General features: G+C 48.2%; 1 long non-coding RNA gene across 7 annotated transcripts in view; it reads right to left on the reverse strand.

Moving 5' to 3' along the window:
- The window catches only part of LOC308195914, a 314,751-nt gene that overhangs the window by 59,028 nt on the left and 240,338 nt on the right, over positions 1 to 15,385 (reverse strand). The window lies entirely within an intron of this gene.

Genomic DNA, 15,385 nt, shown 5'->3' on the forward strand with positions numbered 1-15,385 from the left:
CAACTTGCTTGAACTCCTTTCTTCATTTGCTCTTGTTTCCCAGAGGATCTCACCAGCCAGTTCTGAGTTTATTGGACTTTGCCGTGTAGAAGGTCATTGCTTTTGATGGTGGATTTTTGAAAAATTTGAGGGATTTTTTTTTTTTCAAATTTCTGCACTTTTTATCCTTCCACAGCCTTCCTAAGTATTGTGACTCTAAATTTCATGGCCATGCTCACAAGTTACTCTCCCCTGTCATGTTCTCTGTCAGTCTGTCTGCTGCTCTATATCAGAATCAGAAGCTCTCATATGTTTATCCATGTTGGGTATTTGAATATCAACTCTAGCCCCTTTTCCTGGATGGCTTTCGGCCAGTCCCCCAGGACAAGGAACATAAGTATGAGTTCAGGTTTCATGTAAACCATGGGACCTCCTCAGGGATTCACCAAGCAGCTCTTCATTTGCAGTAAGTGAACTTGCTGCTAGGGAACTAGCAGACAGGTTCAGAAATATCCCCCACCCCTAGAAATAAATAAATAAATTAATAAAAATACTTCCAGGGTCTCTTGAACATGTCTGAATGCAAAGTGTTTTCTCCAAACTCTCTGAAGACACTCCGTTTCTGACAAGATGGGGCACAGAAAGAGGCCAGGGACAATGGCAGCGAGCTGCAGGTATCCCCTGCCACCCTCCCCACAGCCTGCAGGGAAACAGAAACACCCTGCAGTGCTCGCCCACATGTGGGTAATAGCGGTGCAGATCCGTGTGAGCCTGAGGACCCCTCCATTAAACATTGATTTGTCAATATGGTGCAGAACTGAGAAGGGATTTTTGTTGCTTTTGAGAGCAGGCTGCCTAGCACCCGCGGTGTGGTTGAGTACCGAGCCACCCTGAGGATCTTCACAGCAAGCCCTTCCTCGCTTGTCACCAATAGCCCAGGAAAAACTGACAGCACATAGCATCAGCCAACGGGACAGTCTGCTGAGTGCCTGGGGCCACAGCCCAGGCCAGGTGTCAGAACCGCTCAGCACCTTTTCAGGTACAGAAGTGGGAAACGAATTCCTCTTGAAGTCAGCTCCCTCTTTTTTTGCATCATTTCCATGTAGGGTTTTTAAAATAAACACTGGTTGTGTGGCAAAGGGACAAATGGAAAAAGAAATTCACTGCTTCCCCCCTCCCACCATGCATCTATAGCTTTATTCCTTTTTCCACTAGACTGAAAAAATGAAACGTTCAGGGAGGAACAAAACAGAGATAGCAGCAGCAGATGAGGCACAGCCATGCTACTGACCTGATATATAGCCTTGGTTGAATCACTTTGTCTTTCTGAATGCTGCGTCCACCTGTGAAATGAAATGCCTGCTCTCTGCAGAGAGTCAGTGAGGCTGCATGAGTTATGGACGTGCAATGTGCAGTAAGCGCTATAAAGGTGCTCACCGACTCCCCGGGTGAATTATATTTAATTGGAGACATCAGGATGGGGCACCAAAATTTTAAAGAAAGGTTCCCACTAGAGAAATACTTCCAAATAGAAGTGATTACCCAGTGGTCTGGAGGGAGAGAAGAAGGATTCTTCCATGGCCGCATTTTAAAAATAGAGAAATGTTTTAAGGTTTATTTTATTGTTTCCAGAGCCACAGAAAAAACTCCATTCTCCAAAAAGCATTCCCCAACTTTTGAAGTGGCGCTCACGTTGCAGATAGGCAGCTGTAAATAGGCTAATTGCTTATCTCTGGGAGACAACCTTTAAAATGTTCCAAGCCTATGACTCTGCAATGGCTCTGATCAGTTGTAAAACAACCACAAATAAAAGAAAAAAAACTTAAACCTTGATGCATTTTCTGCTCTGGGTGCTAGAACACAAATGCACGTTAGGGGGTTTCTGCTCTTGGAAGATTGTGTCTTTTGTAATGTGCTTATAAATTTTTAAGATCATCTCATGTAGCTATGAAACACCAAACATGGGAAGTGCATTTGGCAGAAGCCTATGAATGTCAGCAAGATGTTAAGGATGATAAAATCAGTCACCTTTTTAGTGCCTGCTGTTAACTCCAAAAGCTTTATGTGCCGTAAGAGGTCAGGTATATTGGAAGAAATGTTTGGTTTCCATCTCAGTAGCAATTACAATGTTAAATCCCCTTTTAGATGTTGGAATCTGAGGACAGAAGGGAATTTATGTGATAGATGGCATCTCTTGCACAAAGTGGCATAAACCAGAAACCTGTATCTACTTTAAAGACACTGCATACAATTTACCGTCCTGTAATTATTGGTAAAGAAACACTTGTTTGGGAAGTCCTCAGAGCCACAGCTTTATAGCTTTATATTGGGTGAATACAGGGATCTCAGCCAGGACCTGAACTTTCCTTTTTCATTTTTATGTGTGATTTTAATTTGAAATTACAAATTAGATTAATTACTTGTATCAGAAGACCCCTATTTTGCTCTTGTTGCTTTCTAATCTCCCTTCTTCTTGTCTTCCTCTCTCTAGCTATCACCACTACCATTGCTGACCCCTGCCCCCTCCAAGCATCCCCATCCCCAGTCCCAGGTTTGCCCCGTGCCACCCCACAGGGCATGCCCCACAGGGGGCACCTAGGACACCAGAGTCACAGTCCTGTTGAGCACCTGTTGCTGGGTCTAAGCACACACTTACACACTGGTCCCGCATTGGTAAATTTGAACCTTTGCCTCCTCACCTGCCTCCCATCTTCTCCTTAACCCTGCTAACTCAGAGCTCCTTATTCATATTCTGAACTTACTCTTCTCTGCTCTCCATTTTTATTTATTTATTTTTTCCCCCCAGAAAATTCAGTAGGCGCAGACTATCAGCATCTTTAGGCACCTAATGACCTTCCCAAATCTGGCCCACAGTCACTTTATGCTTATATTTCCTGGAAAAAGCCCTTTCTATTGCATTTTTTCACCCTAGAGGTTTTTAACCAACTGAAGGACCTAAGACATCCAGCTTCCACAGGAGTCCAGGCCGGAATAATGTACACAGGCATCTGACATCCACCGTTACACCTCACACAGCTCCTGCTTCATATCGCCAAGCAGCCCAAGCCTACTCTTACCAAGGACAAATGTTTCCCAGGGAATTTAAGAAGCCAATTAGCTGGCTTTATCACCACCATTTAGTGGTTATGTGCTCTCTCTCTGGCCACGTTCCTTCCTATTAATAAGATGGAGGTGACCAGTTTTGAAGCGTACTCTGATTCATAAATCCTGCTCAGTAATGCCAAAGCTGCTGAATGCACAAAGTCTGATTTGGGAACTGCTTTTGTTATCGCAGGGAGAAAAGAGCCCCAGTTTAAGGTCAGCAAAATTTCTAAGGCTTCACCCATATTATCTTAGATGGACGAGGCATTACAGGGGCATTGCTTTCTGTCTTTATTACTGTCTGGCAACATCTGCAGCTGCAATTATCCCAGAGCTGCAGGAGGGGATGAACTCCATCCAGTGTCACCTACAATATCTGTCATCTTTTAGTCGTGCTGCCTGAATACACCTCTGTTGCAAGGAGCCTTCTCTGTAATACAGACTGATAGTGCAAAACCCTACCTTTTGATATGGGGTCTGTATTATTTGGTTATGCATTTTGCTCTGGATTTTTGCAAATTCCCATTAGCAAACACAAAAGACATTAAGTTTGCTTGACTAAACAAATGTTTGGCTCTGCAAAACCCACTGGTGCACATTACAAAGCTTTTTTTACCTTCCTATACACCCTGTCCATTAATACATTGAACCACAAGGATTCCAGGAAAGGGCTGGTATCTGGCAAGTTTCAGAAGGAACAGAGGCTGTAAAAGCTGTTCCCACTGCCCATTGTAGAACTAGTTGAGAAAAGATGAATGCATTAAAGATGGATGCATAAACCTTTATTTATTTATTTATAGTTTTTGTGTGTGTGTGCTGTTTTTGTTTTTATTTTTAAACCTGGTAAAGCTGCATGCAGCAGAGAAAACTACCATAGCTGAAAATTCTGGCTTAAGAGATGTTTTTCTAAATGCTAACTCAATAATCAGTTTGACCTCACCTCTGAATGCAGGAAGCAGTGAGGTCCTTGGGCAGCAGTCTGATTTTCTATTATTACTGAGAGGCTCTAGCTGTGATCAGGTACAGACTGTTGGAGTGCTGAGAGCACAACTGGTCAGGAGATGGCCTTGCTACAGGGATATCCCAGTCTCAGCGAAACAGAGAAGTGGTGAGAACAAGGCCACTAGCTGAGCATGGCGAGACTGGGCACACTGCTGAAGGTGCAGCCTGGTGCTGGGTCTTTTTGGCCACCAACTTGCCTGAGAGTGAGTCCCACGAATGGTCAGGTTGCACTGACTTCAGCTCTCACAGTCCTGCCAGCTGATGCTGACGTGGGTGATCACTTTGCTTGAGCTTCAGTGGGAGTCCCACGAACAGAGGACTTATAAAGTTGCGTTCCCAGGAATGTTTTTGTGATCCTAACGGGCTACTCACCCTATTGCCTATTCCCCCCAAGTACAGCGTACTCGGTATGTGCAAAATTAACAGAAATGTCACGCACTTCAATTAATTCAAACTTACATGAGCAATAAATACATCATTTGCATTATTACTAACATACAATTTAAGAGGCATGTTTGGATATGAATCTAACATGATAGCTTTAGTACGTTAATTAGATAATTGCTAAACATACTAATTGATTTTTAATTAGAGCGAAGCCTGCAGCAGAGCCAGGACTGGCAGACTTCTCTGTCATTAGAGAACAAAAGGAACTTCAGTAATGCTTCAGCATCCCCAGACTCAGACGTGTCCTGTTTTCTGTACCTTTTTCTCTAAGTCACTTCCAAACCCACCAAGGTTTCCCCATCTGCTGATTTTCTTACAGTTTTAAAGATTCTTGGTTAAAAGAGAAAAAGCTTTAAAAATAAAAAAAAATCCCAGGAGAAAGATGTTTAAACATGTTAGCTTGAATTCACTTTTCTGTCTATAAACAGTAAATTCGGGACCTAAGACAACCACCTCCACAGATTTGCCACCAGGAATAGATTTCAGTTTCCTTTTTGACTTAAGTTTTGCCACCTCCTCTGAGGCCATACTTACTCATCCCTTAGAAATCTTCTCCAGCTCCTGTGCACGAGCACAGCAGTCGGCCGCCAAGGAGCTGGAGGCCCAGTTCATCACACCAGCACCCACCAAATCCCCCCAGTTCAGGGCAGTGGCACTAAGGCACTGTCACTGCTACGCAGCCAAACATGGCTGGAGAGCTTTCCTCGTCATCTTTCAGAACAGTCTTCAGGACTGAAGACTTCATAGGATTCAAAGTGCACACCATCCTGTAAGCCGAAGAGGCAGAGAACCACGCTTGCTCCCTAGACTACAATCCCAGCCTCCAAGAAGCCCCCAGGGGGATGTTTCCGGGTTTGCATGCGATGTGGATCTCCACAGAAATCAATCAACTGCTGCCTGTTGGTAATAGTCTGCATTACTTACAAACCCCTTTTACTTGCCACCTTATACTGGAGGTCTGCCAGCACACCTCGGTGCCACCTTTGCCGTGGCTGTTGCCCCTGTGAGGTTTTTTGCAGGGACTGAGACCAAGGCCCTCAATCCACGCTCCTCGTGCATGAAATTTTCTCCTGGCCGCGCTGTTGCCTATGCAAGAAACACACCGATCTAAAACCAGCTTGGAGGCACTGCCTTTCGCATCGCTCTGTGTGCATTTTACCATGAGATGTCACATTATTTTCACCTGTACTTGTTCCACAGATCCCTGAAACGAGGGCATGAGGACAGCTTTAGAAATGAAGGCAGCTTCTGTTCTGCCAGTTTTTAGCAGGGATAGTATACAAGAGGGACCTGAAGCGGTACGTCTGTTCCACCACTTTCCTCTGTAACCCCTGCCTGTCCAAAACTGCAAAGCACACCTGAGTTAGCCTACCCATACTGTACAAATGGACAATTTCTCCTGTTCCCTTCTTATGAACAGAAGAGCTAGGTCGGAGAGCCAGCCGCTGCCTGAAGGTAACATCTCCACCAAAGTCCCTGGGACTGGCGAGTGGGCAGGAGAGCTGCTGTCAGCCCGGAGGCACTGGCAGGATCACGGCTTTAAGGGCTTCTAAGCTCAACTCCATCCCTGGCGAGGTGAGTCTGGATCTGCTCCACCCACAAGAACTGTCACAGAAAGGAGCTGACAGCAGCCTCCTCTATGTCTGCCTAACAACAGTCACTTGCTGATAGTCCCCGTCTGCCCTGGAGGCCCCGGCGGCCCTGCTCTCCTGGGCGAGGATGATCTCTTGTGTGTTTGGGACACTGACAGGAGATGTGCACACAGGGAGGCTCAAAGTCCAGGTGGAGATCAGTAACGAGTGGTGTTCCTCAGGGGTCAGTACTGGGACCGGTGCCGTTTAACGTCTGTCAGTGACATGGGCAGTAGGGCAGTGACATGGGCAGTGCACCCTTGGCGTGTTTGTAGATGATGACAAGCCGTGTGGTGTGGCCGACACACTGCATGGACGGGATGGCATCCTGAGGGACCTGGACAGGCCCGGGAGGTGGGCCTGTGTGAACCTCGAGAGGTTCAACGAGTCCAAGTGCAAGGCCCTGCATCCGGGCTGGGGCAATCCCAAGCACAAACACAGGCTGCGTGGGGAATGGATTGAGAGCAGCTCTGAGGGGGAATGGCTTTAGACTAAAAAGGGGTAGGTTCAGATTAGATGTTAGGAGGGAGTTCTCTCCTCAGAGGGCGGTGAGGCCTGGCGCAGGCTGCCCCCAGGAGCTGTGGCTGCCCCATCCCTGGCAGTGCCCAAGGCCAGGCTGGATGGGGCTGGGGGCAGGGGGCTGGGGGCAGGGGGCCCTGCACATGGCAGGGGGCTGGAGCCGGGTGGGCTGTGAGGTCCCTTCCAACCCAAAACATCCTGTGGTTCTGGGATTCTAGGAGAAGGGGTAGAGAATGAGAGAGCACGGGTGGAGGAAGGGGAAGAGAATTTGTTTGAACTTAAGGAGTTTCAGGGAAAAAATACATAAGGAATTTAATGCTATGTACTGAGACAGCTGCAAAGTTCTCTGACATGCCCCAAATCCGCATAGAGGAACTACATCTCTACAGAAAAATGTTGGTCTCTTCAAGATAAAAAATACCCAGTAGGAGCATCTCTGGATTCACAGAGCGCTCTCCACAGAGCTCAGAAGCTGCCAGACCAGCACCCACCCCACCCCAAATGGAGCTTAATTCAGTTCCCTGAAAACGTACTTGGGGCACTCCAGGCTAAATCCTACCTTCACCCTCCTTAGCCTGTGAATGAGTTTCGAGATTGCAGGAGGGGGGTTTTTCCTTCCGCAGCTCCATGTGCTGAACTATTTCAGCCCTGAGACCACAGCGGGACCAAACCCTGCATTCCCACCTATTTACTGCTCATCACCTGGACACTCACCAACACCGGAGTAGCCACAGGTTTGTTTTTCACCTGTGCAGACAAATTGCTGCTTGGGACACCCACCACCAAGGCTGACCAGCAGTACACCCATCACCAGAGCCAAACCCTTTGTTACGAAGATGTGCCACCTATTTTGTGTCCCTGCTGAGTGGCAGTTCCTGTGCTGATGCTCACAGATACTCAGTGATGGCTGCAGAGCTCACCTCTCCATGGGCGGAAGATCACGTCTTTGCTCAACTCAGTCCTACTTCAGGGAACTTGACCCCAAGCTGAGTTTTTTTGTTGTTGTTTTTTTTTTCTTTTTTTCAGATTATGCAGCTCGCTGCAGATTTCTAAGTGGCAGTGACACTTCCCAGCCAGTAAAGAAATCAGCCAGCAGAAGTACAGCTGCTTGCTGTCACCGTGCCCAATGCAGAGAACCGCATGCCTTGAGGTGTGTATCGCCCCAAGGCAAACACGGAGAGACGTAACGATTCTGCAGAAGGAGCCCTTCTTGCAGCTGCTGGAGTGGAGGAGAGCCCTGGTGTCTGAATTTCACCAGTGTGCTCAGGTCAGTTGTCTTACGGCACAGGAAGCCATCTGAGCACACACCTAATTTTCCTTTACAGATCTGACATGTCTGCACTCGTACGTGTTAGACCTAGAGGGATTATGACACTCTGCTACTGAAAAGCCACATGAAAGATTTTGGGAGGGTGGATTACTGTACACATTTGAGACTTTAAACGCATCTTAAAGTGTATTACTCCAATACTGCAGCCACATCTAAGAAGGCAAATTTCTGACAGCATATTAGCAGTCTATTTCTTTTACTTTCCTGCATAATTCTAAAAATTGTTTCCAGATGAAGCTCTCACATGCAAGAATCCAATATTACATGTTCTAGGTATGTTTTTCTCATTCTTACATAAAATAACTTCTTTTCAGTAAAATTTCGCCCACATGCCCTGGAGGATTATCCAGTGGAAATGCCAGGGATCAGTTTTCAGATTACGCCTTGCCTTTTATTAGGCTGCCAAAGCCCTCCACACCCACCCAAAATCCCAGCCTGTACATGCTCCAGCTCCTGTTCAGATGCAAAGATGAGCTGGTGCACATGCTTGAGATCAGATCTTTCCAGTCAGCCACCAAAACTGGCCTCAGACAAAATGATTCACCCAATCCAGGCTCAGAAAGGAAGAGGAGATGAGTGTGACTTTGGCAGGGAATTTAAAAGCTCGGTTCTGCCCTCTCTTTGCCACAGGGGCTGCAGGATCCTCTTGGAAAGAGCTTTTGCTAGAGGTGTCGGGGCTAGGTCATGGCATAGCCTGGAGTAAGTAGCAGTACCCCAGACTTCAATGGCCAGGAACGTAACTGGGCAGGGATGCTCCTCTATAGCTAAAACAGTGCCTGAAAACCTAAAAGCGAGCTTTTTGGATGACCTCCCAGACCCTGCCAGGATTCCTGCATTACTCCTTGCTGCTTTCCAACATCCATCCACACCTGGTTTTTGTTCTCACCACTGATGCTCCATCATGCCACTGTCCAGACACTTGTCTCACCCTCCTTGGGCCACAACTGAACATCTGTATTTATGAAAATACAAAGCCCTTATGAAAACAAACCCGTACTTATGAACGCAGCGAACTAAATCTGCAGAGACTGAAATGCTGCATTTTATCTGAAGCTATGGGGTCGATCAACAGAATGCAGGATGGAAAATGATGCTCCAAACTGCTCCCTGGAGCAGTTTGAACCTTTGAGAATCATCGCACAGCTGTTCAGCAAAAAACCACCACATATTTTATCCTCCCCTCTCCACCTCCCTCATAAACACCATTTACTAAAAGCTCATGTTTTGCTCCGTTCCCTCCAAGCCCGACATGCAGCATGTTTGATATTTCGATCTCTTTGGCCACCCATCGTTCCCAAGCCTCCCAACTCATCCTGCTACAGTTCAGCACCCTGAAGCCTGATCACATCCGCATTTCGCGTTGGCAGCTCCGTGCAGGTCACAGCTGCGACGGGCCACGAGGTGCTGTCCTGCGATGGTCCGTGACGTGCTGTCCTGCCGAGCCATCGCGCCAGGCCGCGTTGCGCGGGGTGAGCCGCTTCGCAAAGTCACAGGTAAAACTAGCAAGGCGGTTTGCAGCCAGGCACAGAGAAAGCAGTTTGCTGCGACTTGACGTGACAACAAATGACTTCTGCCATTTGCCAGCACTGCGTGCAAGCAGTGCCAGTGCTGGCAGCCCCCCTCCACGGAACTCGGCGGCTCTGGCACTGCAGAGAGCTCTGCGGCACAGGGCGGCTGCTTCTCACTCTGCGAGCAGGGCTGGGGGCAGCCAGATACCTTTCTTTATAGCAGCCGATGAACAAAAATAAACATTCATATCTCAGGAAGCCCAGGGGCAGCAGGGCAGCTGACTGGAGGAAGGATGAGCGAGGTACTGCAGCCGGGCTCTCCTGCAGCTCCCTTATGAAAAACAAGAGCAGCGTTCCCTGCCAGGGCAGCCAGGGGCTGGCAGACAAAGGGAATGTGAAGCATCTCACATCCCTATAAATGCACTTTTTGTTCTGAAAAATGATGAGTTGGAGCAGCAATCACACGGACAGCCTGTGCTTTACCTGCTGCACGGCAGGTAGAGATGCCACGGAGGAGAGAGTGAGGCTGAGCTGAGCTGCAGCGATTGCCTCTCCCCAGCCTGAGCTCTGCCCAGGGGGGAGAGGGGAAATTAAAACGTGGGACAGGGCGAGGGGGTGCTGACAGGGTTCCACAGTGCAGCTGAAACCATGAGACCATCGGCACTTCATGACAAGGAAAATGAGCTGTTTCAGAAGGCTTCATGCAAAAATGTTGTTTTTTCCAACTCAGGGGAAATCCTTTTGCCTTCTTTTATGGAAGACACTTACTCAACACCTGGCTTTGTATGTAGGAATGGTGTCATAGCAGGGCTTCTTTCTTGTTTTAATTTGTTTTGTTTGTCTTCTTCCAGCTTTTTTTTTTTTTTTCTTTAAGAACATTGCACTGCTTTTGGGAGCTTTCACAGTGACTAGACCAGATAGAGAGAGACACATCACATACCATGGAGGGGAACAGTGCTCCAGGAAATCACTGGCAATTCAGAACAGCCACCAAAAAAAATGAGGAAAAAGCACTCACGAGTACTTTATGTGAAATTCTGTCCCAGTATAGGCAAGGGGAGCTTTGGGCATCAGCTTCAACAAGTACGGGATTCCGCCTTCAGACTTTAAAAGCCAGCATGTGGATTACTAAACCTCTTGTACCACACACAAGGTTCTGTAAATCGCAGGCAACACTGCCTTTGCTGATGAATGAACTGCAGAAGAATTTATTGTGACAAGGTCTGAAACTCTGCCTGCCTGGCTGAGCCACCGAGGTCGCACACAGCTGGAGCTCTGAAGTGCCATCACCCCATCAAGTCGCTGCCAAATACCAAGAGGCAGGGGGAGAATTTGGCTATCTGGGGTGCACGGGCAGCGCTGTTTGAAAACAGGGAGATGATCCAGCACCTCGGGACATACCGAGGGGATCACGTGGAGAATTGCAAATGTACGGTTATGTGTTAACAGCAATCCAAAAGGAAACCACCTATACCTATACAACAACTTACTGCAACAGGAGAGGGACCCGAGATGCAGCATATGCAGGCACGGAGTGGCAAGGGGAGAGGCTGCTCATCACAGACCTCTCTGCCTAAGGAGAGAAATGAGCTTAACCACCATCTGGTGGAGATATTTAAAATTGGGCTGCACGAGGGGCTTCCCTCCTGCAGCTGCTGGAACAGGGGCTACTGGCCACAGAGCAGTTCATGCATCTGCCCCAGCCCTCTGCAGACAGACTGCCTGAAAATCCATAGATGCATTTTAAAAACATGCAAGATGATATCAGACCATTGTTGACAGCTCAGGAGAACATATCTCAAAAAAAAAAAAAGACTACTGTAAGTCCAGCAAACTGCAATTTTGCAGTCCTTCTTGTGGCTTCTCCAACTGCTTTCGGCTTTCTTTCTTTCTCTCTTTTTTTTTCCCCAACAACCTTACACTTTTCGTGCCAAGTTAGAGTGGGTTTTCATTAGCAAGGAAAAGGTTGATGTCAAAGACAATCAAAAGATTTCAAAGGAGAGCTACCAGCTGCATGCTATCAGCACACATCACGATGTAACACCAGTGCTGTGCACCTCCTTGCTGCTCCATGAGGCACCTCACACTTCTCCACCTGTGCTTCTTGACTAATTGACTGCTTCACCAGTGCCAGTTCACTAACTCAGTGCTTCCAGCATCATCCAGAAACAAGTAATGTGGTAACAGAGCCAGGCTTTAGCTGGGCATGTGGTGCATCTGCATGCAGGGTGCTTTACCTTGAGGAAACCACATGCTCAGGGATCTCTGATGAGCAGCAGATACAAATGTTCCAAGAAGCACGTCCTCAGCAGATGTGACAGCATGTGCGAGGGTCAGATGTCACACCACGGCTGTCTTTGGGCTCTTAGCACAGGAAAAACGAAAGAAGCAGGTGATCTACAGCAGGAGCTGCACCTTTACAGCTACAGATCCAAGCAGTGCGTAAGAGCAGAGTGACGGTGTGTGGATGAAATGGCACGCTGCTGTGTAGCCTGGCTCTGACACAAATCTACAATGCCTGGGTAAAATATATGCAGGTTGTCTCAGACGATCTCCTGAGGGGGAGGGATTCCCATCTGTTTTTCAGAAAACTGAACCAGAAAAGACTTCAAAATTGTAATTTTGTTTCAGCAGCAGCACATGGATTTCATTATGCAGCTTCTAGAGAGATTACTGACATTTCTGAATAGGTGCTGGCAGACGGATGTGTTGTTTGTTCATTATTTTCCAGCAGTCAGCTCTCAACTACTAGTATTAAAACGTGTTAAACATCGTACAGGCAAAGGGTATGGGAAATAGGTAAAGAGTTTGTAATTACACGAGAGCGTGCAGATTGCTAACCTGAGTCAGACAAAAGGCCCACCTCGCCCAGCGTTGCTTCTGGCAGTGGACAGCTGCGGACGGGCAGCAGAAGGGGGAGGCAAGCTGTGCTAGCCCTCGGCACGTCCTCGCTACCTCCGGCACTCCTCTCCGCCACCTTCCTTGGCCGGAGGCTGTACCTGCATCCTTACTCTTAATTAACGGCCACTAAAGCCTGTCCCACGGCATATGTCATTGCTATCACCGAATAGCAGTAGAAGACGGAGACACACGTACCTTCCTAGCTTAAAAAATAAGCCCTCCTGAGCTGGAGGGTTACAGCACATCAGTCAAACCCACCTGAAACGATTAAACCCTGACCAACTAGTGGGTCTCCAGAAGTGCTGGCAGCAGAGAGCTATCAAAGAGCTTTCTGGCAGCCTCCGCTAGACACCAGCATATGCTCTACGTTCATTAATGAACTGAAAATACACACAGAATAACAATCAATAAAATTAAACTACTTTTCCCTCTCCTTACACCTTGCCAGGAAGGCTGACAAAATGGCCGAGAGATTTCTTTCGGGCAGCATTGCTCACGTGGAGGCCCGTGCAGACGGAGGCCGGCTGTCTGAACGCAGCTGAGAACACAGGGAGACGGGCAAAGAGGAGGACGCCGGCACCCCTGCATGGCTGCAATCCATCCCCGACACACCTGGCTGAACTCGGTGTGCTCAGAGCGGCCAGGAAACACAACGCGGGTTCAGGTGGGAGGCCGGGGCCAGCGGGGAGGCCCGTGACAGTGGTGGGGGCCAAGAGCAGCACTCTGCAGCCCCTCCAGCACAGCTGGGGGGCACGGACACGCCGCGGATCTGGCTCACTGTCCTGCCGAGCCTCCAGCAGCTGCTCCGGGATGAGGGATGAAGCCTGAAGACACAGGGAGCAGCACCACCACAGGGTTTACGGCCTCTCTCTCTTGGAACAGAGAAAGGCTGGCCAAGGGACTGAAAAATTAACTCTCACTCGTATTTCCTAACACATTAGGCTTGCAAAGGTTAGTGCCAGGAGCTGGTAAGACTTCACATTTACCTCTTTAATGCTTATTTCTCTCTTTTTTTTTTTTTTTTTCCTGCAGCTATAACAAATGGCACCTGGGAGGAAAGAGGCCTGCTGGTCACTGCCTCCCATTTGTCACGGACACCCAGGAAGACGCAGAGTCAACGTGAGAGCTTGGTGCTGCGCAGAGCCACCAGACAGCTCACGCGATGGGCGACGGGTAAGTCTGTGATATGAGCACGGGGCAACAAAAGCCCATCAACGCATGGAACAGGGGAGACCAGAGAGATGCCTCAGGGGAGTCAGTTCTTTGGGCCAGTGATGTTCCTGGATAGGCTTAAATAGGTGAGGGGAAAAATTATTTTCTCTTGATAATCCTGACAGTGATGAAGCTGAGAATTCAATACTGACTACTGGTCTCGTGCTTTCATTTCTAAAAGGAGGTTGAAAAATTGGAGTGGAACAGAACTACAGAAATTACTCAAGGACTGGGAAAAATGCCATGTGCTGAGAGCTCGATGGAGAGAAAATGTGATTACACAGGATAAGCACCTCTACGGGGAGAAAAATGCCTGGTACGGCAGGACTCCCTGCCATCCTGAGGAAGGCAGAACAGGCAAACTAAAATGGGAAAACAGCCTGAATGCTTTGGAAGAGGTGGGAGCTGAGCACAAGCTTTACCAGGACTGATGGGCTCCCCACCTCCTCCACCCAGGACACGGTGTCTTCTCGGTGCCGACCCTTAAAGCTGGGAGCCCCGAGGCCCCGGGGTGCAGCCCTGAGACCCAGCGTGCCTCCTTCCCGACACCTCCAGATCTGTGGAGGTCAGCACATGGGGGACATGACGATGCCCCAAAGCAGCTGTGAAATGAGGCAGGGCTGGCTGCTGGACTGAGCAGAGGCTCTGCAGACGGAGCTGAGCTTTGCCTGGGCTGATTTATCCCAGTGAGAAGAAAATGTGCTGCTGGGAGCCGAGCTCAGCTATCTCCACACGGAATTATATTCTGATCTTCATCTCCCATCCCACACACCCAGTGAATTCGGAGCTGCAAGAACCAGAGAGGAGGAGACTGACAGTTCCACCATGGAAGTTGTGTCATTTCTTAGACTCTTTGCAAAGAAACTTTCTCTGATTACAACACTGACCCACCAGATGGAAAGGAAAAACCATCAGTTATTCAGGTACCAGCCGCAGCAACAAGCTGGGAAACCAGCCTGGGGGTAGCGTGGCTCCCTGCATTATGGAGGCACTCAGAGGCTGTAAAATACTCACCGATGATCAAATGTCATCAGTATTTTTCTTTCTGCAGCACTGACATTAATGCTGATACCCTATTTAACACACTCAGGCTCATTTCAGCCACAGCCCTGGTCTCAGACCGGCAGCGTGCCCACGGCTGCTGCGGGTGGGGAGCAGGGAAAGCCCACGAGGGGCAGCATCACCTCTGTGGGCGGCCTCCAAGGGCTTCTGTCTCTTTCTCTACCTGGATCTTTGCTGGGCTGGTGGGCTGCAGGAACAAACGTCTGTTACATATTGTGGATTAACTCTGCAGAGCATCACTGCTATCCTGGTTAGTAGCCAAAAAACAAAACAACAACAACAACAAAAAACCTGTTGGGCTGTCACAGGTTCATTTTATAGTTACACGTTAATTTTACACAAAATTATAGTTGTGAATTCTTTTGTGTCAATTAATCAGTTGATTTAAGCTTTTTTTTCAGTTTGTTTTGTTTGTTTGTTTTTGTTTTTCTCACAAATACGCATTTCTGCTCCTACAAACCTTAAGGCAAGAACTCGGGAAACGTTTTACTGTCTGAAGCTCAGTGGCTCTCCCGTATCTCCAGCTCACAGAAGAAAACTGCTGTGCCCAAGGTGACTTCTGTGCTGAACTTTTGGTGACACCCAGCAGTTGTGGGTGGGCAAAGGCCTTGAACAAATGTGAGCTGACTGCAGATTCAGCACGCGTACCTACACGCCTTCACAGACACAGTTTTCAGTGGGTGAATAGCCCT

Source organism: Anser brachyrhynchus, assembly GCF_964034855.1.
Source record: "Anser brachyrhynchus genome assembly, chromosome: 5".
Taxonomy (NCBI): domain Eukaryota; kingdom Metazoa; phylum Chordata; class Aves; order Anseriformes; family Anatidae; genus Anser; species Anser brachyrhynchus.